Source organism: Triturus cristatus, chromosome 2_2 (assembly GCF_964204655.1).
Source record: "Triturus cristatus chromosome 2_2, aTriCri1.1, whole genome shotgun sequence".
Taxonomy (NCBI): Eukaryota; Metazoa; Chordata; class Amphibia; order Caudata; family Salamandridae; genus Triturus; species Triturus cristatus.
The window spans coordinates 992,939,362-992,965,136 of record NC_140582.1 but is presented as its reverse complement, the minus strand read 5'-3'; the positions used below and the strand labels follow the sequence as shown (position 1 = coordinate 992,965,136).

Here is a 25,775-nt window from a genome sequence, read left to right as displayed (position 1 = left end):
GAATGTGGGCACCATGGGAGGTTAAATAACCTCTCTCTCGCCACAGCACGCCGAAGTCGTGTACAACTCCGAATGCATAACGTGAGTCAGTGTATATATTAACTTTCTTATTTGTGGCTTGAATACAGGCTTGTGTTAGAGCAATAAGTTCTGCTGCTTGGGCTGACAAAGTATCTATACAATTTGTCTCAATAACTTCAGTGTCTGTTGTGACTGCATACGCGGCCACTAAATCTCCTGTACTTGTTCTCATGCACGATCCGTCTACATACAACGTCAGGTCTGGATCTAACAATGGAACATCTGTCAAGTCTTGTCTAGGTTTCGTCTTTATTTCAATGATTTCAACACAATCATGAGCTAGTGGGTCTGTTCCAATTACAGGTAATAGTGTAGCAGGATTCAATGTATTACACCGTCGGATCTCTATGTGTGGTTGAAACAATGTCAGTTCATAACCGGTAAGTCTTGCTATGGTCAAGTGTTGTGTTTGTGTTCGGTTCACAAGAACCTCTACTGCATGTGGTACTTGTACTGTCAATGGGTGTCCTAATACTATGGCATCGCTTTGTCTGATTGCTAAAGCTGTCGCTGCCACTGATTTCAGACATGCAGGCAAAGCCTGAGCTACGGGATCTAATGTACTGGAAAAATAAGCACATGGCTTGCGTGATCCTGCTTGGTCCTGAGTGAGTACTGACAAGGCAGTACCTTCGCGTTCTGTAACAAAGAGTGTAAAATGTTTGCTATAACATGGTGTTGCTAAAACAGGTGCTTGACATAAAGCTTTCTTTAAGCTTTCAAAAGCTTGTGTATGTTCCTGAGTCCAAGGGAGAACAGTCGATGTGGCTGCCTCCTGTGTGGTTAACTGAATGAGTGGTTTTGCTAGAAATGCGTACTGAGGGATCCACTGCCTACAATATGAAGTGAGGCCTATGAAAGCTCGCACCTCCTTTTGTGTCTGGGGTATTGACATGTTAGCAATTAACTGGATGCGATCTGGTGTAAGCTGCCTTCCCTCCTTGGACAGCGAGTGACCAAGATAAATAACTCGCTGGACACAGAATTGCAGCTTAGAAGGGGACACCTTGTGCCCCTTGTCGGCTAGGAAATGTAAAACTGTCAGAGAAGCTTTTTCACATTCTGGCTCGCTTCTCGCGGTGATCAGCAGATCATCGACATATTGAAGCAGTGCAGTATTGACTGGCATGTGGATACTGTCAAGTTCTCGTTTCAGTGCTTGGCTGTAGATGCTGGGGCTTTCTGTGAATCCTTGGGGAGCGCGTGAGAATTTAAAGCTGCGCCCATTTAAACTGAATCCGAACAAGTATTGGCTTTCCGGATCTATTGGGACGCTGAAAAAGGCATTCTTGAGGTCAATTACAGTAAAGAATGTTGCTTCGGAATCAATTGCTGTCAATAATGATGATATATCAGGGACCACAGGAAATTGTGGTACAATGCACTTGTTTAGTTCACGCAAATCAATAACCAATCGGTACACTGGTGGGGCAGTAGGATCAGTTCGTTTAAGAATCGGAATTATCGGTGAATTACATATATTGGAGTCTGTTTCTACAACTACTCCCTGGGCAATTAGCTCATCAATGATTTTCAGCAAAGCCACTACAGCATCATGCGGTAACTTGTATTGTCGCATTCGTGGTAGTACCACTCCTGCTTTCAATGTGACTCGATAGGGTGTAATGTTCATGCAGCCAACATCCGTAGGGCCTTGTGCCCATAGATGTACTGGTAAAGTCTGTAGTCGGGGATCCATGTCTCTAGACACATAGTGACCTTTAAAATCACGTAGAAACAACCTTACTCCTTCCGGAGAACAACATATTATGGCTCCTAGTGCTTTCAGAGTTTTAATTCCTAACAGATTTTCTGGGCATGATTTAGTAAGCAATAAATCTGTAGTTCGTGTCAAAGGTCCTATCGTAAGTGGTAGAGGCTGTGATACTTCATTAACAATAGGTTTTCCTGAAAAACCAAGGGAAACATTTTGAGAGCCTGAGAGGGGTGCCCCTGGAACTTCACTACGTTTTATGGTTGTTCGACTTGCCCCTGTATCGAGTAAGAATTTTCTATCTTGACCTAATAATTCACTATGTACATAAGGTCCTTCTTGATCTACAGGAATCTCGATAAGCGGTAAGTCAACTTCCCTCTCTAGGCTGGTTCATGCGTAACGCTGATACTCAGGGTATTCATACTGTGCAGTCTGATACATTTGTCGTGTTGTGGTTTGTGTGGCAGTAGCAGGCAACGGTGGTGCAGCTGGCACAAACTGTATGGGTTGCTGTGAGGCTGGCATGGACTGTTGCTGAACTGGCATGGACTGTCCATGCTGCATAGCTCCTTGTTCATTCTGATCTTGTCTAACTAATCGTGGTCTCTCTTTTGCAATACCTGTAGCTATATTACGTTTCAGGACTGGACAATCGTGTACATAATGGCCCAGTTGTTTACAGTAATTGCAGGTTCCCTTTACAGGAGCTGCAGAATCACCAGAATGTGTCACACCCTTTTTGTGACCATCTGCTGGTACTGTCTGAGAAACTAGCATTTTCATTTTTGTATCCTTCATGCGTCTATGCTCGTGTTCTTGTTCATCTCTAATTCTATTGTGATGATACTGTAACATTTGTAGCATTTGCGACGGAGTGTTACTTTGCCAGGTACTCTCGAATTTCAATATTCTATTCTTTACTGGAGGCAATGCATTTTCCACTAATTTTGTCACAAATAAATGTGGATATGAATCACTACTTGCTTTTATACCACTATTTATACCAAAACATTTTTCAAATCGAGCATAATAATCGCTTGTGTCTTCATCTTGCTTTTGTTTGCAGGCTGTGATTGCACCCCAATCTTCCTTTTTTGTAGTTAATAAACGTGGCAGTACCTGTACTAGTAAACCTGGTAACAGTTTAACTTTATCCCCGAGCCCTGAACCTGCAGTTCGGCCCCTTTCTTCCTCTGCTAATGCTGTCCAGTCTATCTTTTGGTCTCCCACTTCCCACTCTTTTTCTTTCAGTTTTTCATAAATGCCAGCAGGCAAAAGCACCTTTAATATCGTCATAATATCAGGAAAGGTGTACTCTCCCATTAGTAACATGTCTTTAATTTCTCGGTGGAAACCCGCTGGGTCTTTGTCATGACTAGGTACCACTTTCTTCATTTCTAATAATTCCATTTTTGATATGGGTGTGTAAACAAATACACGGTGAAACTCATTGTCTTCGCCTTTTATTGGGTGCACTTCTCGTAAAGGATTTTGTCTATCCATATAGTACGGCGCTCTTTCTCTGCGGGGCAGCGAGAGAGAATCCGGACTTACAAAAAGGACATACTGTTTACGTGACACTAATATCTCTTTAATTAGCTTGTTACTAGAACCTCTCCATCTGTTCGTGAGTAGTTCCGTTAATATATCAGGTAAAGGACCAGGGTCAGCATGTTGGCTCTTATATAATATGAGGAGTTGCTGAATCATATAGATTCCAGCTAAACGTTGTTCATCTGTACTGAGATTAAAAAATGTGTGTGCTACGGTCTCATCACCGTATTTTTCAGGACTGTCAATCCAGTGAACGGCTGATCTGGCTAATTCTTGCTCATCCATGGAATCGAGGAGGTGGTAACCTCTTCGTTCTCGTAGTATTTTATCTGCGGCTTGAAACAAATGTTCAGGAGACTTCAGATTTATTACAGGCGTCGGATACGTTCTGCTATTATTTGGGCATACAGAGTGTATTGGATCAGAAAAACATCTAGTATTTTCACAGGATCTTCCTCTGCCTACATAGGCTATGGTCTCTGACTGTCTTGCGGAATTCCCTGATTCGGACACTTCATCTTGCTCAAACTCGTCTGTTCCCAATCTTTCTTCATGAATACGTTCTATTTCTTTACGGATTTTTCGGCACATGGCTATTATACAATTTTGTTTATCGTGTCTCCCTTCTGATATATTCTGACTCCATCTTGTAAGAATAAGCATTGCATTCGGGTCTACCCCCGGACGATCTTGATTTCTGATTACACAGTTTATGAGGAAACGTAACAGTTCCCCCTGTATTTCTACTTTCTGGAATTCCATAGCTCTGTTAATACATCCTGGATCTCGTCCTGTTTGAACAAAATGATATATGTTATCTAGATGCGTAGTCATTCCTGGTAACCTTGCTAAATACTCTGCGGCTCGCCTGATACGTAATGATGCCAGGACCATTTCGTCCTCTTTACCAACCACCGGGTCATATCTACAATTAACAAGGAGTTCCTTAAGCGTACGTTCACTTACGAATTTTGGTGTACGTGAATGTGCTGACTCTTGAAAGACAAGTTTATTTATTCTAGGTGGTGTAAAGGTACTGCTAGCACCTCCCGTGGCCCCATCTGGGGCGTCGGGTGTGAATGGGTTCGTTGAACGTGACACAGCAACTATGGGTGTCGATACCTCTGTAGAGTCGACTGCGGAGACAGATGCGGAAACAGATGTGCTTGCCGAAGCTTGTGTCGGGACTTGCTGTTGCACGGGGTTGGATACCTGATCCTGACGTTGAACCCCCCCCCGCCAGACGGTCTATGTGGTGTGGCGTTAGCATACTCGGGAGCTGCGTCGTCTAGATATGAGGAAAGAAAGACATCTTCTGCGGTTCTGGGATGCCCTTTTGGATGTACCTTAATTGGAAATAATGGGGGTGGCAAGTCTTTTGGTATCTCTGGAGCAGCCTTAGGTAGTCCTTCGGCTAGAAGGGGATACATACCATTCATAAGAGCATTTCTTTGTCTATTTATTTGTTCTGATTTCACTCGGATACCTTCCTCAATTAATAGATTTTCTTGAACTTTATTTGAACTTTCTTTACTCCTCTCTTCTTGTCTACGTGCTTTTTCTGTTCGTCTATGAGATTCTTTACGCCATAACTCAACAGCGTCTTTCTGTGACTGTCTGACCTTTCTTTTCCATAACTCTTCCTCCACTTTCATGATGCACTCTGCATCCCAGGTTCCCGCTGCGGGCCACCTTTGACTTTCCGGTAATCCCTTGGTATAATCTACCCATAGATCAAGAAACAATATGGCATCTAAGCCATGCTTATGGTACATAAAATGCCCTGGAGTGTCCCTAGGAGGAATAGGAACTGCTTCTTCAAGCACCCCTTTTCTGGTAGTAATCTGTCTTAACTTCGAGAAGAGCGGCATATTGACAACTGATCTGATACTTACTCTTGAACTTACTTAATACGAAAAAAACACAATAATGAACAGTGAACAATGAACAATCATTCATACCACAATATTTGAACACTTTAAACATTAAACATTAAACATTTTAACAACGACCGACAATGATGACAGTCTGCCTAACTAATCACCACGCTGAATTCTTGACAATAACTGAATACTTCGGAATACTTGATATACTGCTAAACAGTACATATACACTGCTAAACAGTGCAGACCGGATTTGTGTACCCAAATCCGTCTTGACCGGCACAACCTATGTGCGCGTCAATACGCCTCCCCGGCGATGGTACTCACCGAGTAGCTCCTTGAAACGGAAGGCCTCAGAGAATGGACAGGACTTGATGACTGCGGACAGCGGACCCTCTGGACATCGGGATTTCGAAAAACCTGGTGGGCCTCTGTATACCTCGGATCTTGCTCTCTCAGCTAGGCTCTGGTCGGGATACTTCGCACTTCTCACCGCCTCGTCTGGGTTGATCGCAGCCTCAGTCGCCCCCGCTTGACCGGAGGGAGCTTACAGGAAATCCTGCTGGTACGCGTTTATGGTCCGTCCAGCTGTGGCAGGAGACCGGGCCTGCAACGCACCGCCGGCGCGTGAGATGAGAAAGTGTCCCTGTTCGGGCGCCATTATGTGGTAAATAAAATCTTCTTTACCGGACTGAATTTCATACGGAATCTTAAGATAAAGTAAAAATAGCTCAGAATAACAAGAGGCAGAATCCGTGGTATAAGAGGTTTTCTAAATGGGCTTTATTCCATTCAAAATGGCCGACTCGAGTCGCGGCCTTCAGGTTCCGTCACCAAGAAGGTTCAGGAAGTGAAGTACAATACTTTATTGACAGACATGCATTTTTATAATAAGTGCATTACAATGAAACGAATGTAGAAGGCGTAACATTTGATAAGAAAAGTGACATGACAGGTACGTAATAAGGAATAAAAGAAACATGATTGGTTAGGATTATCAGACATAGGTGGATCTATAAGATAATACTTGGCATAGATGCGCGCGCGGCAGCATGACGTGTAATTGACGTGCAACTAGGGGGTGAAGGGGACTTGACATTGACTCTACATATGGAGACGAAAAGTCTGAGGGGTCAAGTCAACCTAATCCCAAATCATATCTAACATCCTATGTTTAAAGAACTATGTTATCCACAAGGAAGGACTCTCGGACAAAATCTAGTCTATACTGACTGTGTGCGTGCACAAACGCCTAAGTGTCTATGTGAGATGCGAGAGGCAGAAAACCTTCCATGGCAGCAGGGCTATGAATCATTTGCAGGCGGACGGAAAGGCTGAGTCCCTTGCTTGTGAGCTAGAGGAAATGTTTACCTAAATCACTAGACAGGAATGCATCGGCTGAAGAGCAAAATAGATAATTCGAAGGTGAAATACAGCTTCTTGGCAGGCAGGCGAAAACTGGCCGAGGCAGGCACCGTTAGCTGCACAGGGAGTAGGACAAAGTTCATGGATACAGATGCGAGCTCAAGCTGAAGCTGTCAAAGACAGAGAGCAGGGAAAGGCTTTGAGGACAGAATCGGGCCTACTTGCCTGAACTGTAAAAATGGAGTAACTTAGCCATATAAAGTCGGTGGCCTTTCATACTTAGGAATCGAATATCCAGCCCATTGATGGCGGATCTGACAGAGGACATGTTGACGGTAGACACACATATGTTTGCGTCTTAGAAACTGGAACTGGAGGGAACATACATGTACTTGTAACATGCATATAGAACCGTTGGGGTCCAAGATAGGGGACATAACTGATCAGGAAAATCCACATTTCCACACAACCATGAACTCTTCCTTGATGTAGGATAATATTTATAAAGCACACTTATACCCTGGGGTGTCAAGGCGCTAGACATCCGCTGTACAGTAAAAGGCATGTGTCATGTGACTCCTACAATGGCCACGAAAAAAGTGGTCTGTGTACCTGATAGAGGACCTATCAGAGCATGGATGCCACGGCTTTCATTGACTGCAGCGTGATCTCATGTAATGCACGGCAGACGGGGATATTCCAATACCCTGGGCCGGCAGAGTCCATCCTATTTCTGCGCACAGTTTGATGCATTGCATGAGCGGAGCAACACTGGCATCGTGGGAGGAAATGCATTTCCCTATAGGCTGCAGAGAGCCATTATCCCATTGTTCCAAGCTGCATACACCTGCCGGGAAGATACATCTAAAACGCACAGTGAGTTTCTCAGAAAATAGTTTTACTTCAAAGTTCATGGATCTAATCAGTTGTCAACCAGAGTTAATTAGCAATAAAGAGAACTCATCCTTTAACTCTACGCCTTCAACAACACAAGATTTATTTTCTTTTTACAATACCCGTCAAAGCATTTCAAAATGGCTTTCTGTGTAAAGAAACAGCATGACTGACCCTTTCGCACAGTAAGAGTCATTGTCAATCGAGCAGCTCGGTCTCCAAGAAGGACTTCTTTTAACTCTAATCAGCTCCCATGCTTATCTCAAATCCACGGGGATGTGGGAGGTGTGAGACGAAGCCTTATTTCCCTGAGAGCCTCTGACGAGCGGCCATAAACAGACGCGTCTGTGAAGGATTTACACTTTCGGTGTATTTATTTGAAATGATGGTCAAAATTCGAACACCTTTAAAAGGGGTTCAGAAAGTTCCATTTAAATGTGACTGAATCTCACCTCTTATTGAAATGTGCCGCACACCTGCTCAAAGCATGAGCACCTCACTGCTGAATCCCCTAGCTTTCCTTTGGTAGCAGTTTCTGTGGATCATCTGTAATGGAATCAGGAAAGCCACATTCATTTAATAGAAATGTAGCAAGTTGTTTTTTAATCCTTTCTACTTCACCTCCAAATCATATTCCATATGGAATCATTCTCCCTCACACATTCCAGAAAATAGACATGTTTTATTTACGTTCTCTGCACTACCAGTGACTGTGTCTCTGATGTTTACATTTCGATGTTGAGATATACCTGTGCAAAAAACATTGAAAATGGTGACATCTTTGAACCATGGATTAACCATGGTTTGCCAATTAACATAAAACAGAGCCCAATTCACAAATTCAGGGCTTGATTCACAAAGTTAAACTTACACTTTTGTGCATGTCTTCTATTTTTGGGGTATTCACAAACTAAGGGCCCGGTTCACAAAGATAAACTTAGGCAAAAGTCTAACTTTCCGATTTTGGGTACTCACCAAGGGCATTTACAAGTAGTTAAAGTTAAACATTTGTTTCAGTTTAACTTGTTTTGGTCCTAAGTTTACCTGAGACAAAAAGTCTTATCTCAGTTAAACTGAAGACCAAAACTTAAGTTAACTGAGACAAAGGTCTAACTTTACTACTCATAAATGCCCTTTGTGAAAACCGAAAGTCATAAAGTTATACTTTCGTCTCAGTTTACCTTTGTGAATCGGACCCAACAAGTTTAATTTTACTAATAGAAATTTTACGACAGTGGATGCTCCATCCTTTATGTGAGACTCCATACATAAAAAGATTGGCATTTCCCATATTGTTACATTCAGAGTTCTCCTACCCAACTGAGGAGTTCAATAAAGCTTCAAGTGTGAGTCATAGAAGAGCCTTAGCCCGCTCCTATTTAACATATACTTGGCCCTGTTATTTACTTTGATAGCCAACTCGGGAGTGAAGGCGATTTCTTACGCCGACGGCACCCAGCTGGTCTTCCCATTTAAGGATCAGACTGAAGACTCTTTTAAGTGCTTCAAAGGCTGCTTAAAGGACATTGCGGGCTGGATGAATAACAATAAACATAAGTTGAATGCCGACAAAACCGAAGTGATGTTTTTGGCAAATCCCAGCCACCGCCGGCTGCCCTCTGGTGGCCTGAGGAATTGGGTCCGCCACCTGCACCTGCGGGCCAGGCAAAACATCTGGTTGTAAAATGGCTGGTTGACCTATCCTTCTCGGCTCAAATACAGCTACCTGTTTTCATAGCCTGAGAAACCTGCGGAAAAGCATTCATTTGCTGCCAGAGAGCTGCCGCAGGACTGTAATCCACGCTACAGTAACTGCCCGCTTGGACTATGCTAACGGCCTTTACACTGGCTTACCGGACTACCTTGTAAAGAAACTCCAGATGGTCCAAAATGCGGCTGCGAGATTAATCAAACATGTTCCTTTTCGGCAACACATCTCTCCGCATATTAGAGACCTACACTGGCTACCTGTAGCCAAGAGAATCAAATTTAAGGCCCTGACGCTCGCCTTCCGGGCATTTAACGGATAATGCCCTGCATATCTGAAACAGAGGCTGGGTGTTTACACGCAGTCACGTGTTTTGAGATCCTGCTCCCAGAATTTTCTCTGCACCCTTCGAGTGAAGAAAACCAGGCTGGGTGGCAGATCATTTACGTTTGGGGCGTCTAAATTGTGGAATTCCCTCCCCAACTCCTTACGACAGATATCCTCTGAAACTCAATTCAGGTAGGCAGTCAAAACCTGGCTTTTCACCCTAGCATAATTCATTCACTCTTTGTTCACCTGTTGCTACAGCAACGGGACACCTCTTCGAAGGTAGCTGTTCACGCTTAATAAATGGCAGTATTATTATTATTATTATTATTATAGATTTCAAAAGTGCATTTGTGCAACCAGACTGAGCTAGTGCAATATTTAAATTCTCATTAATAGTATAATGAGATGACTCATCTCTAAAAGTCTCCAGTTTAAAAATGTACCTTATAGACCCTAGGTCTGCATGTAGGAGATTATAGGCCCAACGGAGTATATTTGTGACAGCTTTTGCTGACGCTCTGACTATGGATAACTTCAGGTGGATTGCTTAGACAGGGATCCCTTCTTTTACGTTTAGTGGGTACCATGCCTTGATTGGAATATAGTCTAAGGAGTATGTTAATATTGGTGGTATTTTCGAACAATAGACCTCGAGCATCTGTTCTTTACAACCCTACAACCAATGGCATCACCATTGATTCTCGAGTGCATCTCGGAAGAGAAAATCCTTTTCTGGAAGGTAATCAACATGCGTTCCTCTATGGACAGTTTTAGGGCATCTGTTCGTTTTTTGCTTTTTGTTTGACTTATCTGTAAAGAATAACACAAAACAGAGTGGCATTTGAGCACTCTCAGCAGGGAGTTTCTTATTTTATCAGCAATGATCATAGCAGCATAGTTCAGAACTCTCTTGAACTTCAATAGTGCAGATGATTTAAATGGGCACAACTGTTTACTTACAGTAACTGTAACTGTGAATTGTATTTATGTAGCGCTTACTACCTCTGATAGTAGCAAAACTAAATCCTTCCTTAGAAACGGAAATGCAAAAAACATGAAAAACACCGCGTTGGTGTGGCTGCGAGTGTAGGGAATGTAATGCAGCTCCACAGTCCATTGTTGTTAAAAATGTGGACAGTGAGTGGTCAGGTGCTTCCTTTATAAAAGATATCAGGTTAAATGGCGAGACACTCAAGTAGCAGCAAATAACAGGAAGGGTTTCGTATATTGATCCTCCATACCAAAAGCATAGACCGCCAATAGGCTCATTTTGTTACTTTCTAAAACTAATTCAGTCGGTATTGAGACACCACATTAGGAAAGATATTCACAAGCGCTGGGTCCAGAGAGTTCATTGCACATTGGGATGACTGAAGTATTGCTGACTTTGAGACGTCCACAGATCCTGGCTGTTTACCTGTTTTAACACCATTTCAACAGTACAGCTGTGCCAGTTTGGAGCACACAGAAAAGATGTGTAACATGTTTTTAAAAACAGGAGAATTCGGGACGTTACTTATATCACATGTGAGCGTATTAGTCACTGTACGAAGTGGTTTTAAATATAGCTGTATTCAATGGTTTTAATTAATTATGCAAATAAATAAACTTTGAAAATCTGAAATGAGAGACTGAGAAACTGAAGACAAATATTTATATTCAAGGCACAAGTACAAATATTTTTTATTCTAATCAATTTGTATCTAAGATAGAAAGCTGATAATTCTAAATGAAAGCTCACCCCTGACGCTGGAAGGCTTAAACCTTAAATGGAACCCTTAGAAGCTATGCTAGACAATCTAGATATGCATATTCATTGGTACAGCAAGATACCTATTATAGCAAAAGGTATGACCAGTGGAAGAAATACTTTACCTGATTACCAAACTCAGCATGCTGTAGGATTGGATGGCAGTCACATAAAATGAATCCCGTGAAAAAGTTTATTGTTTATAAGTTGGGGGGATTGAAGTCTACTTCAAGTATTAAGGTCACTATTCTTGTTAGGTACAGCAAACGTTTTAATAATTTAATCCTGACCTCAACCCCTGGTAGCTATGCAACAGAACAGGCAGGCTTAACTTAAGGAAATGTGTAAAGCATTTTGAAGTACCACACAAGTTAACATGTCCACAACACAATAAAAATCCCATTTCAATTGATAAAATAGAGAATAATTTTATAATGAACAAAATGACTCCAAACCAACAAAAACCCAATAAGGGAACAAGAGATATGATTTTTTTTTAAGTTTTAAATAAAAATAGCACTGTTGGAAGGTGGTTTATTAGTAGGCGCAGGCAGGTACCTACCACTAGTAATAAGACCACAATAACAATATAAGGTGCAGTCAAGGTCTCAATAAATTATTCCCTAGCCTAACATTTGGTAGTTGGCTGTGAGCAGCCGGTTGTTCAACGGCACAACGCAGGCAATTACTTTGCATGCCTTTGACACACATGTTTTTAGAGCTCACCGTGAATATGCATTTAAAATGCATGCCAATACCATGCATTATTTTTATATTTAAAAACAATGTACTTGTGGGGGACACCCCCCAACTTACCTTAAATGCGTGGTATTGGCATGCGTTGTAAATGCAAATTTGCAGTAAAAATATGCGTGCTGATAAATGCGTGGTAAAGGCACAATGAGGTAAAAACCTCATTGTAAAGGCTGTTTACCCGAGCAGGCATGCTTAACGTAGGAGACAGGTGTGAAAAGCATTTTAAAACACCAATACATTAAATAATTAAGATGCAACACACAATAAAAATCCAATACCAATTTATAAAATAGGTAATACATTTTTATGAGTAAAATTACACCAAAACTAACAAAATTTAATGTAGGGAACCAGAGATAAGAGTTTTTAAAGATGGAAAGTAAAACTAGCGCTTAGAAGCAAATATCACTCAAAGGGTTCAAAAAGGTTGCGTTGGACTAGGACAAAGTCAAGAGTCTAGGCTACCCACGATGTAACACTTACTTCCAGAAGATTTTCTTGATGCAGGAAAGTGGTCCGCAGCACCAGCCAAGGGTTCAGAAGCTCTGGTTTGCCTATTTGGGTCTGAGACTACAACTTCCACAACGCCCCTGGTCAATCCAAGTAAAATCCAGGTGAGGTTTGTCAGCTGGAGTTGTCCTCATTGTTGATGTTGCCGGTAGCCCTTCCAGCACTTTTCTATCTGTTGCTGATCAGGAAGTCCACTACTTATCCTTTAGGACAGGAAAAGCCCTATTGGTGTGAAGCCTTGTGAGTGCAGCAGGTGCAGTCTTTATGAGTTCAGTCCTCTCTTGTGTTGTCCAAGTGTCTTTCTTCCCCAGATGTTTGGTTTTGATCTTTGAGGGTCCACAACACCAATCCAAGGTTCCAGAATCAATGTGTTGTTCCTTGGAAGTTGGGACTACAAGACCTGCAATACATCTGGCCAAATCCTTAAATTCCACTGAACGCTGCCTAGCTGGGTACTTCTTGCTGGATGCAGGTGGAGCTGCTTTAACCTGTTGCTTTCAGCGACTCCACTCATTCAACTTTTAGAGCAAGGCAAAGTCCTTTCCGGGCTGAAGACCAAAGTGTGCAGCAGATGCAGTCCTCTCTTGTGCAGTCCAAAGGTCCAGCAGGGCAGTCCTTCTTCTTCTTGTCATTTGAAGGTTGGGATTTGAGTTGCCGGCAGCTCTCCCATATTTTTCCAGTTTTCTTGGGTGACAAGCAGTGGGGAAACCCTGACCAATGGGGTGCAGGATGCCTCCCTCAGGTATGACAACTTCCTCCAAAGTGTGGCATATTCTTGTCCCAGAAAGCACTATTACTTTAAAATCCAGAATGGAGAAACTCTCTCCTGGAGGTCAAGATCCGGCTGACCCAGGCCACTGGCATGACTACGTTTTCCTAACACTCCCCTTCCAACCCCTCTGCTGATTCAATTACTGGGGGTCCTGTCCTTACTGTCATTCTCTCTTTGAAAACCAGTTTGGCTACTACACCCACATCCTGACTTTTGCTCTGCAACTGCAGTTCTCCTCCCACCAGATGTCTCTTGTCTCTATGCAGGCCACTTCACACCTCATCAGAGCAGTTTGGCTCAGCCTGCCAAAGGCTGGCCAATCAGGAGAGGCTGCTAGAAGGCTGCATTTTAGCACATCTAAATAGCAGTTCTATAATTTTGTTTCTGTGATAGTTATAATAAATCTAACCTTGGCAAGTAGTTGGATGTATTCTAACTCCCATTTTAATAGTTTAAAGTATGTTTTTCTAGTTTACTTATCATCAATAGTTAGACTTTATTAAAGTATTCCCATGTTGGCCTATGGAGCCAATGTGCTACAATGGTGAAAAACAAAATTGCCAGTTTGTCCCTCTCCAGGGCTTATAAAACAGATTTTAAAATGTCCCTGCTTATGGTCTGGGTAGGGGAGCTCATGGCAGTCAAAATTAAAGCAAAAAGTAGAGGGAGACTGCAAAAATCCCTGGTTTCCCACAAGCACCAAAAAGCCTTAAGCGCCAATTGCAGTCATCTGGTTGCACTTGACAACGAGCAAGGCACTACTTAAGGCTGACTGCAATGGAGTGTAGGTTGGATATACAAAACAGGTTCACCCGGGTCATAAGTTTTACCTTTTGATTTAATCCTTGAAATGGAAATCAGAAGTCCACAGCAAGACAAGAAAGCAGGCTGTGACTGAGAAGGGATCTATGAGGCCAGATAGCCATCATATGATGTCTTAGTGATGCTGTTGACTTTTGTGGCAAAACTCGAAGAGTGAGAAATTCAGAATTCATGCCCAACCCTTTACGGTCGGATACATTCACTTGGTGAAAAATTCTAAGTTCATACTTAATCACATTTTTGGAGTTTGGATTTCTTCAGTGGAGCAAGGCCACAAGCTGTAACTGAACAGGGCTCACAAAGTCCAGACACCCCCTCCGCGACATCCCCTTGAAACAGATTTACTGCTGTGGAAAAGCTCAGAATGGGAGCAACATGAATCTTTGACCCAGCTACAACACATCTTCTTCATATTGTTTTGACAGGATTTGTCCTGGTTTTCCAAGGTCTTTGGAGTCAAAGAGTTGCCTAAGTCTCATGTTTCACAGGATGTTAAGAGAAGTGAAGTGCACAACAAAGGATCCCAGGATCTCATGAACAGCACTTGAAAATCAAGACCCATTCCAGAAAGAGCTATCCGCAGGATCCAGGGCAGGTCTTGTTGAAACTGGTCAGTTTGACTCTTCAGTAAAAAGGGGCTTTTTGCAGCTTGTTGTGTACCAGTGGCTTAATTGGAGGTCAGCCAAGTGATCCTTGGAGTCAACTTCTTTTCTGGGGTACAAGTAACAGCCGGTCCAGCCTTTCAGGTCTCCTCACAGGTCTCAACAGCAGGTGCAGTCCTACTTTTGTCATCCACGGGTCCAGTTGTGTTCTGAAGAGAGTGCCTAGGGTTGTCACATTTATTCTTAACACTAGCCTATGGATGATGGTGATTCCTTGACTCTCCCTAGCCAACCGGGAAACAGTTCCCTGTGGTATCACTACCCACTTTTGCAGCAGTTTCTGTGTGCTACACTGTAAACAATACCACAGTGCCCCTCTCTGGTGAATCCCTTCTTCCCTTCTGCAGAGCCCCGGTGCCCACACCATATGTGTGGCCAAGGAAATAGGCAACCCCTTTTCTGTGGTCACTTCAAAACTGTTCTGCAGGCAGCTCCTCTGGCACCGGGATTGATGGCTATCTGAGTGGTGGAACATAGAAGGAACCTGTCCAGATGTCAGCTAACATTTGACTGTGACAGGGTAAGGCTCTTAAACATTAATCAAGTGTGTAGGAATAACCCAGATGTCCATCCTGTTTGAAGAACAGAACACCTCCCCATACCCAAGGCTTTTGTTCTGCTCTTGGAACAGTTTTCACACCTCATCAAGAGGGCTATTCAGCTGCCAGGTGACAGTTGCAGCTCATGAAAATAAGTCTCCAGCAGCTTTAGTCAGGGAAAAGGTAACTTTCTAAAAGTACATTTTCCGAAATATTGATCACAAATCTGACTTCACTGGCAAATTGGACTTGGAATAACAATGTAAAAAAAAAATCTAAAAATGAAATTTGTCGCTTTTTCTTATTCATAAATGACATTATTAAATGTAATATTTTATATCAATGCTTTCCTATAGAACAGTTAATTCTGCTACAGTGAAAATTGCTTTTGGAGCCCTCTCACTTTAAGGGCATATTTAACATTAAATGTTTACATGTCCTACAGTTAAATGTCATACACCCTGCCTTAGGGGCAGTAAGGCCTACAAGAGGTGACTTTTGAATATTTAAAGGGAACGCTGAGGTCTGTCAAAGGTGTTATATTTACAGGTCCAGGTCAAATTTGCATTTTTAAAGGTGTGCAGCCAGGATACAATGGTTCCTGCAGTGGAGTTTTCACTGTTACTGTTGTAAGTGATACAATGGGTGCTGCAGTCCACAAGTGTTTTTTAACTAAAAGATCCTTGGCAAACATTGTACCATATACTAAGGACTGACAAGTAAGTTAAATATACCAATTAAGAGAATAGCCAACTTCAAAATGGGCACGGTGGACTGGTTGGCAGAGTCCCTGTATACAGAGTCAAATAACCAGCAGCACTGTGGACTGGTTAGTAGAGTCCCTGTATACAGAGTCAAATAACTAGCAGCATCAGCTAAAAAAATTGGGTTGTCCATTCAAAAAGAGGTATTTTCGTACAAACGCCATGCTCTTCCATGGCAACTTTTGCAAATTGAATAGGACTGACATTCATTTTAAATATGTGGGAGTAATCAAAGTGATTTCAGTAATTACGCATTTTTCTTGGATGCAGAATTACTAATATTGCATCATTACGTACGCTCACATAATTAAGAGTAATTTTGGGGGAGGGGATTTAGTGCAGAATTAGCACTGAAACAACAAATTTAGCAAGCGCGAGTGACTGCTTGCACTGCTTTTAGTGTTGTTTTGCATTTTGCGCTTTTTCTTAGCATAGAATGCATCCTCCCATCCGTATTGGATGTGAGGGGACATTTTTGCGCTCAGAAAATAACACAAAATGCAGAAATTACTCTTCCTGTGCAGTTCTGAATAATCTCATTTTTATGTAACTCTGAGTGATTATAATACACAGAATTACACAAGTTACGCCTATCTCTAACATTTACCCCTTTTTGTGTGGTCACCTGTTAGAAATAGGGTTTCTGGTTGGTATGCACCTAAGCCAGTCGGAAGCCACCACTCTAGTCAGAGCAAGTAAGATTCACACCAAAGATAACCTGTGCTCACACAGTCAGGGTTATCTCCAGAGGCAATGTTTAAAGCATTTGTGCAACACCCGCACACCAGTGACATGATACATACACCACAAAAGAGACTCCCACACAATTATATAAAAAAAATTCTGTATTATATAAAACCATAGAACCAAAACGCCATAAATCATGAATACTGTACATCATATGCTAATCCTGAAATATTACTCACTATCCTGACCGAGCAAGAATTAAAATGACAAATATTGGAACATCTGGGCAAGAAATGCATATGTTTGGTTATAACAAAGAGCACATGAATCATCACATGTTACCCTGAATGCTGGCACGCTAAGCATGAATCCTAAATACTGTGCATGTACACACTAACACCAGTGCGTAAAATGTCACAGTGGGTTTAGAGGAACAACACCTAAAATACCTTTGAAAATATACATTTGTGAGTATGTACTCTTTGCAGGGAAGGTCACCAGAATAAACCCCAAACACTTGGCAGGAGATTCAAATTGGGTGGGATAAATCTCCCAATATTACGGTGCATGCAGACACAGAGCACCTGCTCCCCTATCCCAAGTTTTAGGTAAATTGTTACAACATGCAGGGCATCAGAACACTTAGGTGCCCTTGGTACGCTAATCAGTAAGTTACAAGGAGTTTCCCCCATGCATCGTATCGGTGTCACGCCTTGTTGGGGTGACCTAACATTAAAGTTTCCCTTCGCCAGGATAGGCAGCTACACAATACCCCTGGCACAGCTCTTTTCTCTTTGCGGTATGGGCCGCCCGCGAGGGGAGCATGGGACGAGTGTCAGACCCCTCCAGGGCCAACTCACCCTCTACAGGTCTGGGGGGGTTGGACGATTCACGGTCTCTTGGCACCAGGTGGGAAGTTAAGTGGTCCCTGCTTCCTACAGTAGGCAGCAACAGGGAAATCATTTCCCTCAGAAAAAGGGGCCCCACAGAGGGGGTTGTTGATGGGCGATGACTCTGCAGCGTGCAGGGGGTGGTGACTCTGGACGGGACCTCCCTCTTGAGCCTGCATGTCACAGATCCCTTGCCTGGGGCACTTTGTGTCAACAAAAAATTCTGTGGTGTGGAGTCCAGTAGTGCGCGAAAACACGCACAGGCTACCAGGGGAAGCGCTTCAACATGCGCTTGAATGTTAGAAATAGTAGCATTCCCAACTCTAGTTTTTGGAGTAAAAGAGAAAAGATGAGTGGAAAATGAAGGGCTTACCACGTGTTTTGTTGCAGGGCACGGAGCAAGTTAGCCTGCGCTGAGGTGACAAAGTGCTCACCACATGCTAAGAACACTGGCAGGGGCACAAAGTAGGCAGGTCGGCCATCCCATCAATGCTAGTGGAAAAAGTATGGTCTCCCGTGCAGTGTCTAAGTGAAACACAGTCAGTAAGCTGCTGGCAGCAGGGTAACAAGCAGAAAAGCAATCCAGTGAGTCCTCTCTGCCACCCACAGGTAGCAGGCAGCAGGACAAAAACAGAAGAGCTGTCCAGTTGAGTCCTTTGGGTGGCACAGGCAGTCCTTCGGACAGATTTTCAGTACCAGTTCCAAAAGTGCTCTGAAAATATGGGGTCAGAACCCCTGTACTTATACCCTGGTGCCTTGCCTCTAGAAGGTAGGAGAATGTTACAGCAAGTCCTGACAAGTTCCAGGAATTTCGCTCCTCCCCTGCTCTATCTCCAGACATCAGTAGGGGGTAAATGAGCCCTTTGTGTGAGATGCAAATACAACAGTTGATGGACAGAATGCAGAACTATGTCATACAGAGATCTGGGCCTAAATCCATCGTTTTTTGGCTCACCATGCCGTTCCAGTTTGAACGCAGCCATATGCAAATCAGTCTTGACCCTGTGTGTGGGTATGTCCAGACGTGGGCCCTTGCTCACTTTGCCACTGGATTCAAGATAGCCTGTCTGATGAGGGTTATGAACCCGAAACCGGTCCCAAGATGCTTGTTTCCGGTCCAGGGAAGACATGGCTTGGCAGTTCGGGCTGGACTGTTCCCATGAGGCACAGGGTCATACTGATTTGCATATGACCATGTCTGAACTGGGGTGGTGGAGTGAGCTAAAGAATGATGATGGATTAAACTCATCATCCCCTTTGGTATCGCTTTGTTCGCTCTAAGTTGTCAGGTTATGCCCAGACGTGGATCCCTTGCTCACTTTGCCACTGGATTCAAGATAGCCTGGCTGATGAGGGTTATGAACCCGAAACCGGTCCCAGGATGCTTGTTTCCGGTCCAGGGAAGACATGGCTTGGCAGTTCGGGCTGGACTGTTCCCATGAGGCACAGGGTCATACTGATTTGCATATGGCCATGTCTGAACTGGGGTGGTGGAGTGAGCTAAAGAATGATGATGGATTAAACCCAGATCAGTTGACTGGGGGTGAGTGTTTGATTTGCTCAAACGCTCCGTCCATCATTCCCTTTGGTATCGCTTTGTTCGCCATAAGTTGGCAGGGTATGCCCAGACGTGAGTCCCTTGCTCACTTTGCCACTGGATTTAAGATAGCCTGGCTGATGAAGGTTATGAACCCGAAACCGGTCCCAGGATGCTTGTTTCCGGTCCAGGGAAGACATGGCTTGGCAGTTCGGGCTGGACTGTTACCATGAGGCACAGGGTCATACTGATTTGCATATGGCCATGTCTGAACTGGGGTGGTGGAGTGAGCTAAAGAATGATGATGGATTAAACCCAGATCAGTTGACTGGGGGTGAGTATTTGATTTGCTCAAACGCTCCATCCATCATCCCCTTTGGTATCGCTTTGTGTGAGGGCAGGACACAATCAATACAATGTAAAGTGTCAACTCCTCTCACTCTCCCATCCCAGGAAGATTATCAGTTTGCCGATGTACTCAGCCACTGGCTGTCTGGAAAGTATGTAAAAGTGTAGCTGTCACTCTGCCCTAGACGTGGATTGGAGTCAGGATGCAAAGCACATACAGCTATTAGCACAGAGAAATGCTCAGTTTCTAAAAGTGGCATTTCAAAAAGAGTAATAAAAAATCCGCCTACACCAGTAAGCATAATTTTTCACTACCATTTTAAACATACGAAACATGGCAGCGCAACTCCTTTCAGATCAGAAGTTAACACATAAAAACATATCAGGGAATTCTAAATGCAAACCTATGAGAGGAGCGGGCCTCACAGCGTTGAGAAACCAAATAGGCTGTTTGTCACTACCAGGATATGCCAAGCAATAAAGGCACATGTCCTACCTTTTAACTACACAGCACCCTGTCCATAGGGCTACAAATAGCCTACCTTAGGAGTCACCAATATGTAGTAAAAGGGGAGTTAAGGCTTGGTAAGTAGTTTTCAATGCCAAGTCAATGTGGCAGTAAACTGCACACACAGGCCCTGCAATGGCAGAGGCCTGAGACAGGTTTGAAAGACTACTTCTGTGGACGGCGCAATCTGCGCTGCAGGCCCACTAGTAGCAGTTAGTTTACAGACCCTGGATATATGGGATACCACTGTACAAGGGACTTACAGGTAAATTAAATATGCAAAACAGGTGTAAGGCAATCATACCAAGTGTTACGTGTGAGAGCATACGCACTATAGCACTGATTAGCAGTGGTAAAGTACCCAGAGTCCTGAAGCCAACAAAAACAGGTCAGAAAAATATGAGGAAAAAGGCAAAACATTTGGGGATAACCCTGCAAAAAGGGCCAGGTCCAACATCACCCTGTCTTTCATTGTTTTTGGGGTTGCACCTACTGTAATTCTCTAACTCGAGGACACTGCTACCAAGTACCCAGTGTATAAGCTCTGGCCCCAAAAATGGCTTAAAAACCTCATTAAGCATATTAAATTTTACTATAAGACAATTTTATATGGTGCAACAACTACACCTATGGCATGTAAAATTAAATGTCTCATGTGAACTGATGCACTATGTTGTGCCATCCACTTTGCGACCCTAAAAATATGACTTGGGCCTCCACAGAGGCCTAGCCTCTGCAGCTGGCAAAGTCTCCCGTTTGCAGAAAGACATGTATAAAATCAGCTTTTAAGCATTAGATAAGACACCCCTACAGTTAAATTATTACCCATAAGGTATGGTGCTTAGTGCCTAGAAGTAGTACATGCAAAATTAATTTTAGCGTGTACCTACAGTAATTAAATCACCAAAGGCTATTTTCACTGTATTTGTTAAGCTGTCCCCATAGGAAATACTGGTAAAGCAGATTACTATTTCTGCATTATCCATTAGGAAACAGTTATAGAAAAAGTACAAGAACGTTTGCGAAATGTTTTGAAAAATCCAATGCATTGGTAAAGTCTGATTTTTTCTAACTAGTTAGGAAATAAACCTTTTCGGAAAAGTTATATTTACTTGCCTTAGCCACTTTATGCTTCTTAGTCTTAGTCTGCAACTGTTGCCCTGTCTATAATGAGGAGTATTATTTCATCCAGGAGCCACACAATAGACCACTTTGATTGTCAGGTTGGCCTGAAAGGACACACACTCACATCTCAGAGCCCAAGTTTAGTGTGGCTAACAACTTTGGTCAGCTTGGATTTGCCCTGACCCCTTGCATTTTGGGCCTCTTTACAGTAAGTCAAACAGGAACTACTGATAGGCCAGGTCCTGGGAACATTTATTCCACTGGTCAGAGAGGGACAAGAATATCAGAGAGTGTTCCGCACCCACGCAGTGCCAAATCCTGCAAACTGGGCAACTTCAGAACACTGCTGGACTTGTGAAAGGCCAAAAGGCAGACTGAACCTGTTGTACCTGGCATCTGTGGCCTATCAGAAGGTACTGAGGACCTTCGACAAATCCACCCCAAGTTCCATTGCAGTTCACCTGTGTCTCGGTTTACTGTGACCATTGACTTTCATTAGATGCTTTATTTGTTGTTACTCTTTTTTTCCTTTAATTCTTTAAACATTACCTTCACCAATTCTCCTGATTAGATTTTTTTTGCCTTGGTCTTGTTTTACTCATATCATGTATTTCTTCATTTTAAAATTGGTTGTCGAGTTTTAGTGTGTTTGGTGTGACTTTTTTATGTTTACGCACTGCTTAAATTGTTTTATACATTGTGTTTGATAGGTTTGTGTTACATTACCAGGAATTAAGCACAGGTTGATTTCATTTAATTTGTGTAACATCTAGCCTTATCCTTTGAGGGCAACACTAGATTCTCACACTTCACATACTCAAGGACATGACAAGCTCCCTGATAACAGACAAGTTCACTAACAACTTACGTAATACTTCACTTCATCATGCCCATTATAAAGTACAGATTTCCATTAATGTACAACATGCAATAAATAACAATAACATAGAGAAAGACATTGCCAATAATTAAAAATCACCCTGAATTAACAGACATCAAAAAAGAAATCCTTGGGATGTTGTTTTTATGAACCCTGCAGATCCACCTTATACTTGTATTGGGACTGAATCCAGTGGCTGTTAGTGAAGTTTGTAAGTGGTGAATCATAAAATGAAACCATCAATTTTCCATCACAACTTTTCAGAGTAGGAAATAGCTAAAGGCTGAAGGCTAAAGGGAAACACTGCAGCCTTTGTAAAGCAAGAGGGAATTACTTTTAGGGAAACATGGTCACTTGACAGGGCTGGTCTAGCAACAAATAGCGGTGTGTAAAATTTGTAAGATATGCTTTTATATAGTGACACAAAATTATGCAAAATTCCTCATAACTGTGGAGAATGCAAATACATCATTTAGCACACAACGTGTCCTCATATCCATTTTGGATACGAGGACACAATTCATGCTAAAAAAGCACCAAAAACAGGAGTGCTGCATCAACAGCAAGTAATGTTCTCATCATTTGTGTTGTTCCCACAGTATAATTTAGTCACAGATGCAGCAGAAATACAAAACATGGCTTAATGGTCTAATTTTGGGAATTTCGCATAACAAGCATAACGTGAACTTCTCAAAATTATGCCACATAATTGAAATTTCACCCACGTCTAGTAGCATTTGTGCAGACTAAAATCATTATTTTAAATTATCAGAAGATAACAAGCTAAAGAAGCTACCTAGTGCTAACATCCAAGTGTATGTGGTGCATTTTTGTGTATCTAGCCAGTGTGGAGATGCATAAATGTAAGTGAAACAGTGTAATGGAGGCCTGTGGGTTCTATTTCAGAAGCCCCTGGCCTAGTCATGTGCAGTGTGTGGCTGCTTTTGCAGATGGTGGGAATGTATTTCTGACATTACTGAAGCATGGAGAGGAGATTCAACAGGGAAGCACACAGAGAAGAGACAGGCGACTTTACAAATTCGAATGGGTCCTTTTGCTGAGAGGGATTGCTGGTAGGTCTTCCAGAAGCACAAACACTTGGTAGATGGCTTGGGAGGAGTGGTGTAAATTGTGGGACTCCAGTCTGTTGTTCAGGGTATGAATGGGACTTAAGTTGAGGCCAGCCTTTTGTCTCTTTCCTGATTACTTAAGTGTAGGTGCTGATAGCCAGGTGATGACAGTTCACGCCTCTGTTGTGTGTACTCCAGGGTGCAGACTGCCTTGCTGGGAGTAGAACAGGAACAACCTGAGTTCAGCCTTATTAGAGCCCTTACAGCTCGGGGGCGTGGCTTGGGTGCCGACTGGAATGGCCACCTGACTTCGGAGCTCCGTCGTACCGGGTTGGACTTTCAAGACGTACGGAGGATTTTCTGCCCTTTTACCGTCTCTTCTGGCAATTCCCAGCATCGGAGCGTAATGTGCACCTGGTGAGGTCTGGGGGGCCGCTCATTTGTTGAAAATGCCTCATTTTCGGCGTATTTACTAAACGCCTCAGCGCGGCCGCCATTTTGTTTCCATCGTGACGATTTTACAATGCCACCGTGTTTGAAAGGAATGCTTCTACTGTGGCTCATTGCTGTTCCCTGAGTCTACCACGTCTGCTTTGATGCTCCTGAGAGGTGAATTAAATTGATTATTGCACAATGTGGGCGCATAAAGATAGATTCTGCACCAGGGGCTCTTTTGCTGTGACATTTGCGCAATTTTAATGAAGCACCACAGAACTTATTTTCCTTCCAGATAAGTCTCACATGGCGCTAAACCTGCTATTGGGCAATGTTATCTAACCACCAATCCTGTATGAATTGTTTCTGGTGGATGCGTCAGGGGGATATATCATTTGGCTCCATGTGGTGTCTTTATTAGTATCAGCTCCTCTGAAGGTCTTTGTTTTTCCTTGAAGTACTGGGAGCCTTTGTGACATCCGCGTTAGCAGCCAGTATTGCGTACCTGACAGCTCCTTATGGAGTCGGCTGGAAACTAGTTAAAATCTCAGAGTATTAATAATATTTGAATTTTGCTGAGGCGCCACGCAGTTGAAATGTTGTGAAGGATAACAACTAAACCGCCTGTGCTTTGAACCACTTTACCAGAAACGTATCTCTGGCACTGGTTCAGAAGACCACCAACATCTGGTGCTCCATTCATGCTGGTTTCTGCGCTGCCTCATTGGTCTTTGTGATGGTTCCTGGTTTTCTAACATGTCTTTCCTCAGTTGCCATTATTAGACAATTCATTGCACAGATCTTGCTGTTTTGCTGTGTTACGCCTTTCCAACTCTGAGATTTAAGATATGCTTACGCTAGGCTAATACACCAGTCTGGAGGAGCTCTTTCATATTCATACTTGCAATTATCTATGCTGCGCACCTTCCTTTCCCATATTGTGGCTCCTACACATTTCACCTAATTGTTCCTGCTGGGGATCTACCTGCTGTAGTCACGTTTGTGCATGTGCTTGCGCTGCAATACTTCCTTCATCTATTCTATTGTCTGTTTACTCAAGTATCTATGGGCAAATTACGCAATCCAAAGTTCGTTTTTGTGCCCTCGAAGAGTTCTTCTTCAGCACCATCTTCATCTTCCTCAACAGTTGACTCTTCTTCTACCACGGATCAAATGGTGTCACCAGTTCCTAATCGCACTTCCTCGTCCCAGCCAGATTCAACTAAGTCCTCTCCTCCTACCACGTCATCTAAGCTCCTGAAACAAGACTCTCCCCTGCTGGATAAACCGTCATCTCCTATCTCCATGGAACTTCTCCTGGGGAAGATACGTGCTTTGCGACCGTTTGTTGAGCAGACCAATAATAAAATGCAGCTTTTTGAAACGAAGTGGTCGTCTATGGAAAATAGAGTCTCTTCCGTTGAGCACCATGTTTCAGAGATCCAAGTTAACTCTCAACGTATTTCCTCTCTGGAAAAGTCCGTTCTTGCCCTCCAGCAACATACGGAGGATTTGGAAAATAGAAATAGGAGGAATAACTTACGCATTTATGGTCTACCTGAGTCTTTGGAGGGGGATGATCCTGTTTTGTTTTTCTCCTCCTTCCTCCTGAAATTGTTAGATATGCCTGCTACCACCTCTGTCACTACCCAACGAGCTCACAGACTTGGTCCTCGTTCATCAACTTCAACTAAGCCTCGAGGAGTCATTATTCTCTTTCTGAAATTCACAGATCTACTTCTTGTCCTCTCTGTGGCTCGCTCCAAACGCCAAGTCTCCTGGTTGGGTCAGAGGGTTTTTCTTACTCAGGATGTTTCTACTGTTACTGCAGCAAGAAGGAAAGAGTTTTTGAGCCTTCGTGCCCCTCTACGCTCTCTTGGTGCCAGATATGGATTATTCCACCCCTGCACCTTCAAAGTTACTCATCAGAATCAGACTTGGACTTTTCAAGATCCTGCTGAACTTTAAAACTTTATTCATATTCAGACTAACGCCGGCATGGATACTTCTACTTCTGCTTGTGGTTGATTGTTTAACTCTATTTTTTTCTTGCAGGTTTTCTCTGATAATGTTTTTACTGTCAGGACTGGAGAGTCTAGGTTTAGATTTCCCAGGTTGAGTATACAACCCAGGAGTCGGTCTTGGCGCCTGGGGGGGAGGCGAAGAGTGGTTTCAGTGAGATCGCTCT

At 43.0% G+C, this 25,775-nt stretch overlaps 1 protein-coding gene and 1 long non-coding RNA gene across 7 annotated transcripts in view; both read right to left on the bottom strand.

Moving 5' to 3' along the window:
• SLC2A9 (solute carrier family 2 member 9) overlaps window positions 1-25,775 on the bottom strand; it is a 2,222,556-nt gene that overhangs the window by 256,827 nt on the left and 1,939,954 nt on the right. The window lies entirely within an intron of this gene.
• LOC146863043 (uncharacterized) overlaps window positions 21,775-25,775 on the bottom strand; it is an 11,375-nt gene continuing 7,374 nt past the window's right edge. Inside the window, exon 2 of the long non-coding RNA XR_014978208.1 lies at window positions 21,775-25,664. This is a non-coding gene — a long non-coding RNA (uncharacterized LOC146863043). The remainder of the gene's footprint in view (window positions 25,665-25,775) is intronic.